The 9,533-nt window shown below is 35.0% G+C and overlaps 1 protein-coding gene across 1 annotated transcript in view; it reads right to left on the bottom strand.

The window, feature by feature from the left end:
* LOC135083170 (ADAMTS-like protein 3) overlaps positions 1-8,757 on the bottom strand; it is a 428,341-nt gene extending 419,584 nt beyond the window's left edge. The window contains exon 1 of the mRNA XM_063977905.1: positions 8,470-8,757. The gene's annotated coding sequence lies outside the window, so the exon portion shown is untranslated. The remainder of the gene's footprint in view (positions 1-8,469) is intronic.
* Positions 8,758-9,533: the final 776 nt, after the last annotated feature.

The raw sequence follows: 9,533 nt of genomic DNA, 5'->3' as shown, positions 1-9,533 counted from the left end.
TTGAAAGTTTCCCGCTAGGGGCGCTGTACAATCCGTCATACATTTAATGTCATTTTTTGACGCGCTCACTAGTGAGCACACTCAAACCCCTGAATTAATGTGATGGATGAGTAGTCATCGAAATATATCGCCACAAATAAGACTTTAAACCACTAGAACGAATGTCCAAAAGGACATGGCAGTATTGGGACTCCACAAACAAGACGTTTGAGATAGAATTGCATGCATGATTGGGAAAGCTGACACCGCCTATCGGGGTAAGACAAGGCAAAAGAAGAAGATACTAGAGAGATTCATCAACTTTTTTAGGGTTTTTAATCACAATAGAGAGTACATAGAATCTTATCTCATTTTGGATTTCCTGACCATCTATTATAGCAATACTTTTTCCAAGTTTGCAATAAAACATACTCCGTTACGAATACCTATGTTATAAATGATGTCATGATACAATAGTAAAAAGATGTTCGTCAGTGAAGCTACTGATCTTATTTATCTTTTACTGTGGCATAGATCTGCCCTTCATTTGAGGTTCGTTATCATAATGCGGTATAAAATGCACAACTACCTGCCAAACAAATAAGGTTATGCGGTTCGGCAGTTTCGCAAATGAAAGTGAGGTTTGTATGGAAATTGTTCTACGTTAACCCTTAGGGGAATTAATGATTTTGTTTGCCACCAGAGCGGCGCCACGTAGGCGGGGTGGTTCTTGTTATTTTAGTTATTTTTTATTTTGACATTGACTCAACATTTTTTGGAATAGACTGCATGGCTTATGATCTTTGCCAGCTTTTGTAAGTGACGATTTAAAAAGAGTAATAGGAACAGAAAAAAAGGCGAAATTGTTGAACAGATAAAAAGATTTGCAAATTTTTTCGGACATTTTTAGTTAGACCCAAAAACATGAAGTATGTTTACTTATTTTGGATAAGCCTATTAATAAAAAAAATGATTTGGAAAGCATTCTAAGCTCACAGCTTAGCAGTTAAAATTTTGACATTACTTAGGTTTGTTCAGCCAATACGATTTCCTACCGCAGCAGAAATTAAACAAGGCATTTTCAAACGAATGAAACAGAAATGTTATCAGACAGATTCGATTCGTAAAGAAGACCCTTCCGCTAAAAATATAACAATTTCTATTTTTAGAATAAAATAATACAGAATACCTGAAAATAAGTATCACCAGCATTTGAAGTTTAGTACATTCGACGCTATCGGGACTCTCAAAGGACGGCCTAACTTTTTGCGGCCATTTTGTTAAAAAAAACTGTCAAATGTATTGTAAATTATTCAGTAGCGTAGGAAAATCACCATGGAGGGCTATTTCCAGCAACGTGCGGCACATCAAAGTTTATTATTAGAGCCCCGAAAACGATACGAGAATGGAACCGAAAAAACATTTTAGGGACAAGACCGATTTTAGATGAATGGGTAAAAAAGGATTATTCTTGAACATGAGTCTCGAATAAACGCTGTGAAGAATGACCCATTTATGGGGTAAGTTTTATTGATTCTACATAGTTTGACATTGACAACTTAATGTCATGTTGAATGAAACCGAATTAAGGACCTCCTCATTTTTGAAGACGGTTAAAAACAACATTTCAATCAAATGTTTATGAATTAGTAGCCACAGAAAATGAAATCCATGGATACAGGCTAAATATCAATAACATAGTCTACTATACATAAAATTTGACACACATAAATGAATACTAATTTCAGGTAAAATGAAACATCAGTAAAACTGAAATCATAATAAATGTTGAAGTATTATAATTAGCTCGCCCTATCTATAAAATATGTAATCACGAACACGCGCTAAATAATCATAAAACTTAAAAACTCTTAAAACTCATTTATTTCTGTAAATAGGCTTTAAAAAGCACTTTTACACGTCCCAGTATTAACCCTACCACTGCTTCGGGACAATAAATGGGCCAGTGCTGAGAAGAAGCAGCGCAAGAAACTCACTCACTATTGTCAGCCTCTCAGACACTATTTTCAGCCTCATAGCCCAGTAATACGCGGGACACAAATAAATTGACAAAAAGTCGTAATAACTAAATGGGCCTGTGAAGTTAAAATAAAGCCTGTTATCTATAAAAGATCTAACCACGAATACGTTGAAAGCTTACAACGTAGGTGGGTTTAAACGGCACACAAATCAATTGATAAAAAATCAAAATAAAAGTTTGTGAAATTAGTCAATTAGCTTGCTCTATCTAGAAAATCAAACCACGAGTCTGCTATACACAATGCTCTAGACCAGGGGTGGCCAACCGTTCGATCGCAAATATTAGTTCAGTCGATCGTGGTAAGGCAAAAAATACTACATGATTGTGTACTAAACTAAATATCCTTGGACTAATAAATAAATAAATATCCTTGGACATTTTACACTGCGCTTCTAGTTTCCAAACTAAGCAAAGCTTGTACTATGGGTACTAGACAACGGATATAAACATAGGTACTTAAATACTTATTTTTTTGTAAATACATACATTTTATGCATAGAAAACACCCAGTCCAATACAAACAAATAATTATGTTCATGCACACAAATGTTTGTACTGTGCGGGAACCCGCAACCTCCGGAATAGTAGTCCGTTTCGAACCACTACACCAAACGGCCGACTATGCTGTTTAATTTAAGATTTCAAGAAGTTTGTAAGTGATAGATCGCCCAGGGTTTCGTTAGTAAACAGTAGATCTTATGTTTAATCAAGTTGGCCACCCCTGCTCTAGACAAATCAATAGGAACCTAATTTCATGTGAAATGAAAATGTTTTCCCTAAATTATAGTATAATTAGCTTTGACTATCTATAAAAGATCTAACCACGAAGCGAACACGCTACTGACACCGAATACCTATAGTCATCGGGACACTAATCAATAACGGGCAGGTCCAACTTAAACATCGCTTTCTCCCATCAATACACAAAAGGCCGTTTAGTTACTTATTCACCCGTAAAGGGGGCTAAGTGCAAATAGCGCTATTTGTAATGCCCATTGATAATGAACTCATCGTCTGATAACGACTGCGAGCACGCGACGGAGAACTTTGTATTTACAAGGTTTTATTGAAAGGCATTAATGTTATTTAGAGCTATTTACTGCAAAGAATGCGTTCGTTTATCAAATTAAGGGTGAAAGAACGACGAAAACGCTTTAAAAGAAACTTATTTTAGTGCTTTTTTTGTTTTACTTACATACAACACAATTTTGATAATAGATGGCGCTATACGGTTTTAGATAAGTAGATAAATTATAATATGCATGTAACAATGTGATGATCAGAGTTCGACCAAAGATGGAAGAGAGCTTCACCCGCAGAACTGTCTGTTTTGCCTTTAACTACCGAAACAACGATGCTGTTAACATCGTTAGACTTGAGGTTTTTCACTGCATTTTTGCGGGATTCTACATTACTGTATCCCGCAAAACTGGACTGTCATGTGAACTCACAAGTGCGTATTTCAAATTTCAAATTCGAACGCATCGGTTTTTTGCGGGACACTGCAAGCGAGATGTTCGTGTGAATGTTAGTATTAAACCATGTATCCTAAACGGGACTGCAAAACACAGTTCCTGCAAAAAACGGGATGTCGAATTCAAATTATTTATTACATGACACTGGATGCAGGCCGCCACCAAAAGGCCATGTTCAGCAGTGGACGTCCTATGGCTGAAATGATGATGATTACAATGACATGACACAATCATGGGTAAGGGTCTCCATGGGAAAGAGCTTTCATGGCTTAGATAAGCCTCGATGTATGATAGTATGATATCAAACATACCCACTTTAAAGTCATACAACAGATTTATTACAGTCCAAACGATAAAACTGTATCCTAGATTACATTGTTGTACAACAAACTATGAAGTTACGAACACAATATTAAGAAAAGTTGAGAGCTACTGAGCTAGAGCATGCGAAAGTTTTATTAATACCCGCGGCGGGGGTCATAGCGAATGAATGGAATGGGTGTGGAAACGGCTGGACGAAACCTTTTAAAAAAATTATTCCCATAATAAAATAAATAAATATTAAGGCTAAATTGCGCACCACCTTAATTTTAACCGTATAATATAACGAAAAGTGATGTTTTTGTACGGAGTTTGACAGACTTCTGACGTAACTTTACTTACATTATAGTTCTTGCAACTCACGAAGGCGAGTGAGCTTTACTAGTGTGTGTACATGTACGTACATGCACATGACGATAGTGTATGTTTGTCAAAACATTTGAAAAATGAACAATAGCGTCCCACCACACATGTAAAGCTCACTCGCCTTCGTGAGTTGCAAGAACTAGGTATATACCTACATTAAGAGAGATGCCACTGTGGTTAGTTTAGATGTGCCGTCATTTGTTTAAACTTACTTCATAAATATCTCGAATTTTCGATTTCCTTTTTTATACTGGCCACTTTCACATTTTAAACAAAAAATATTTTCACAAACAATAACACAGCACTTTTTTCGATTGAACGACACAGTAGGCAAAGGCATCAATAGTTATACCACCCAGTTATGAGCAGGCAGGTGACAAACGAGCGCTTTTGCATAATAAAGGACGAATAAATTTAAATAAATGGAAAACGGTATAGATACAAAATGAAATATTTTAATCGCAGAAATCCGGTTTCAAAATGATGACAATCGTTTACAGACTTTAGATTTAGGCTTTTGTTTAACTTAAAGAAACTTACAATTCTTTTTACGATTTATAAGTTCGTAATAATCTTCGTTTCTTAGTAATGAGATATTCAATAATTCCATCTCAAAAGATTTACATTTACTTATATTATTATCAATGAAGACTGACTTAAAAAGGAAGAGATATTTTATTCTAATAATGTCAAATTGTTAAGTTTTAAGGTCAAATCACTCACTCACTCAGTATTGTCGTATGACTCACGGTCACGGCCGTATTCACAAACAAAACGATGCTTGCTTAAGTGAAGCAGCAAATCGAACGCACAGCGTTAAATAGAGCTCTGTGATAGGTTCGTGTGCCCTGTGCGTCCACGCGCACTGTGAGACCTCAAACATTACTGTTTGTGAATACGGGCGTCAGATACTGAATACATGTATTATCATGATGTTTGTTCCGCAAATAAAATAATTTGAATTGAATCATTCAGAAAAGGACTTTTCTTTATCTAGCCGTGGAAATAAATAAATAACATTTTACTTTTAGTTGTAACAAGAACCACAATAATATTATGATATTTATCTACCTACTAAAAACACAAAAATATTGGCACCCAACGAGTGGTGGACAAATATTTTTTTAGGTAGTAAGAATAAATAAAAATACAGGTGTGCGATAAAATCTTTCTGTAAGCGCTTGTTCCCATGGGGACATCCTGTTTGCAGGAGGACATGAACATCCCGTTTGCAGTGTCCCGCAAAAAACCGATCCGTTTGAATTTGTAATTCGAATTTCAAACACACTTATGTGTTCACACAACAGTCCAGTGGGTCTAGACAAAGTGCAAATTATAATCGCAAACCAGTCGAAAAGTGGTCGAAAAGCCCCTTTTTTGTATGGAGATTTGACGGATTCGATTTTCGATTCGATCAAAAAGTGCGTTTTGTCTAGGGGGGCAGTTCTGCGGGTCCTGCCTTACTGAATCCCGCAAAACTGGATTCCAATGGGAAAATGGCCTAATAAATAAAATATACACGCGAGCTGTAAAGTCTTTGTGTAATTAATTAAAATTATGAAATAACGGACTACAGCTAATTAAAAATAAAGAGTAAAACATAAATAAAATACACCTATTGGCGCCCAAACAACAAATTTTATATTTTTTAATTATTTTTGAGCAAAGGCATAGCATTTAACAGCCGTTTAGCAGCTCAAAAGGTTTTTTTACCTGAAGTTTTATTAAAATGCTAACTCTGTGATCAGGGCAGATATTTTTGATGCTCTATTGAGTTGGATACTAGTGTTGTGAATAATTCGTTTAGGAATTGAAAAGATTTTTTTACAACTTATTGAATCAATTTATATGAGGGATTTTCTTGATTCTATTTCTGTTGAACTTAGGCCCGATTCGACCAAACTTTTATCCGAGAATAACTCCTGGTATAACTGGAACATTGACAGTTTCAGTATGGGAAATATGTCAAAACTGACGATTTATTCTGAGATTAATATTTACTCTTGTCTGGTCGAATCCACCCTTAAAGGTATACCTATCTACGTCAATTTTGTGAACAATTTGTAGTTAAATTCAGAATGAAAGGGTTATTTTATTATCTGTAATACAATTTACGTAGATAAATTATTATAATGCTTAATGTTATCATATTACGTACATTATTATAATTTGTGCTGATATTAAATAAACACCAATTTCGGTTTGCGTTTATTTTATGTAATTCTGATATAATTATACAAGTTTACGCCTACAGCAGTGTCCGCGTGAATTTTGGTAATAATAATATTTTATCGTGCTCTTATCGATTTGATAAACCAGGATAAAAACTGTCCTATATCTTTCTCTGGATCTCAAACGATCTCAATGTCATTTTTCATCTACTAGTTTCAGTGATTCCAAAATAAATGTCAAATGAAAGTAATGGTGAAAAAATTATCAGAGGGTTTAGTGTGAGTTTACATCAAACGTCGTCACTAGCGAGCGCAATCAAAAATACATGAAGATTTTAGTTCTTAAAAGTTTCAGCTAGGGGCGCTGTACAATCCGTCATACATTTAATGTCACTTTTTTACGCAGTCGACATCGAATGCGTTTGACGTAAACTCACTATGCCCCCAGATCTCATGTAGAGCCAAACTTACTTCTAATTCTACACGCCCTCTTCACAAACTCTATACCTTAGTCCAGTGGTTCTTAATAAGTGGTAATGTGCACTTGCACACCTTGGTCAAAACCACTTTTAACTGATTTTTGCAGTCTAACTGGTTTTGGCCGATTATGAGGTGGTCCCTGACAAGACAGTTTGGTAAAATGGTACCTCATGACTTAACGGTTAAGAACCACTGCCTTAGTCGAAATAATGTGGTCGAAACATGGCCGAATTAACAATTTAAGGCGATCTCTTCCACAAAACCTAGAGGCATAGAAACAATTTATAAAACCTAAAGGACTGTTGACAGGGTGGGATTTATCCAATTAGAATTGTGGCACTACTTCAACCAATATTACTAAGGTGGACTTACGTCCGTATTCACAAACAGTACTATGAGGTCTTACAGAACGCGTGAACGCACAGGGTCACACACGAACACAGGGTCACATCACAGAGCTCTATTCAACACAGTGCGTTCGATTTGCTGCTTCACTTAAGAAAGCATCGTTTGTGAATAAAGCGTTAATTCCTGTCTTCGTAATTCGTATCCTAAATTCGTACAACTCGAATTAAATTAATTCGAATTAATTCGTGCACTCGTTACAACACTATCCTTCAGAAGCGGTCCCTTATAAGATTTATTGAAATCGGTCCAGTGCTCCTCCAATAGCACAGGAGGGTCCGATGTCGTTATAGAATGTTTTACACCGATTTAAATGGGATATCCAGTGAAAATAACGGATAACGATTATTTTGAATCGTCGATTTAGCGTTATTTCGAAAGTTAAAAAAAAAATTTTTTAGGTGTTGATGATGACAATTTAGGTGATGAACATGGAATACCACGGTTTTTACTATTTAAAAAGAGCCTTGCTATTTCGCTACCGATATTCGTTACCTACATTCTGAGCATGTTAAACTTTGGGTTGCAAAATAGCACATTACTAAGTAAAATGACAAGTTTTTAAAACTTTATAAAAAAACAGTAGATTATTAATAAGAAAGTTACATTACATCCCCCTAAAAGTAGATATTTTTATTAGAGTGTAGGTACGTGTATTACAAAGTCAAATACAAGTACACTCCTAAAACATAATTACATGCCTACCGACACTTAATTAAACTCAGAACAAAACATTTCGTTTGATTAATAAAATAGAGGGTAGAATCTTTGAAATTACTGGAACAAAACAATTACCCGTACCAAAAACTCTTCAAATCTTTTATTATTCTATTGAAATCTTTACCAAAGTTGCTTTAATAAGTAGGTAAGAAACTTCTATACGTAAGTTAAATTGCTGGGTAAAGTTGTATAAAGTATTAATATCTCATTATACGCTGAACGAGAGACGTCATTATTTTTTAAAAACTCGAAGTTGCTTCAACTATGACCCCACTTTTCTTTCAATGAGAACTTTTTATAAACTGCCAGGCTTGCCCGCGGACTTTTATTTTTCTTATTTCCTTTGCGGTACGAAAGAGGTTTAGTTTTTCTTCCGAGGATTTATTATTTCCAGTTTTCTACCGTGCGATTGTGATGTTTCGGTAATTTTATTTGAGTACCCTCATTAATATCAATTTATTTACGGTTACTATCGGAACATTTTAGTTTCTAAATTAGGTTAAATACTTACCGATGGACAGAAGAATCCTGGAAAATCAGCCAAAGCACTTCACGTCACAACACAAAAAAATCAACTGAATAACACGATTTTCCTTTTCAATTCACTATTCGACTCACTCACACAACACAAGTACTTTAAAAACCAATCCACAGAAAAGTAATTTAGAATGGCACAAAAAGAACCTGCATTCCTTTTTCAAATTTAAAAGTATTCGAATTCGAACGCGACGGCGGATTTGAATTCCGAACGCTCGTGTCGGGAGCGCGCAAAGGCATCGACAGACGCAGCCTTCCCGTACGGGCGCGTCTACACGAATGGCTTTTGCGCATGGTTCAGGCGGCGTGCCGAAACGGCTTACGTCGCAATGCGTTATTATACTCATCTTAAGCTCTGTTGTCGCCGATAACAGATTAATCAAGTTCTCTTTTCAAATCAAATGCGTTTAAAATGTATTCCTTTGCGTTTAAAAAATAATACAATATTAGGTACTTTTATAGGGACCAGATAATACTTGAACGTAAGCAAAATAAATTATTGCCTAACGAAAATGTCTTAGTAAAAAATATGTAAAATAAAACCAACAATAAATATTAATTCAGATATTTTGAAATGTTTTAGTTGGTTTAATATAAATAAAGCCTCATTATTGTCTACCTTACTAATGGGTGTTGAAGCTAAATGGATTTAAGCTGTGTTATTAATGTTTTGAAATTAAATATTAATACTATAACTGAAAGCTTGCTAATTGTATTATACGGTTTGTCGTTAATTTGTCCGTGGTTTAGTTAAAAAGCTCTCTTGGAATTGTAAAATACAGATCCGTCTCAAGATATTCTTTAGAATAGAAAAAGATACTAAAATTAAAGTCGACTATTAAAAAGTTTTTGTGAATTTTAATATTCAACGACATTTGTAGAGTCGTTAATGTTATTTATTTTGAAGTGCGTTAAGTGTAAGCCCATTTATTTCCCCTGAAAGTTTTATTGCTCTGAATTAAATTATGTTGCGTTGCAAGCAATCTGTAAAAATAAAATTATGACATTAAAAGTACCTTACTGACAGACAATGAAAAA

This window comes from Ostrinia nubilalis, chromosome 23, assembly GCF_963855985.1.
Source record: "Ostrinia nubilalis chromosome 23, ilOstNubi1.1, whole genome shotgun sequence".
Taxonomy (NCBI): Eukaryota; Metazoa; Arthropoda; class Insecta; order Lepidoptera; family Crambidae; genus Ostrinia; species Ostrinia nubilalis.
Note: the sequence above shows the minus strand (reverse complement) of the source record. Positions and strands in the feature narration are given on the sequence as shown.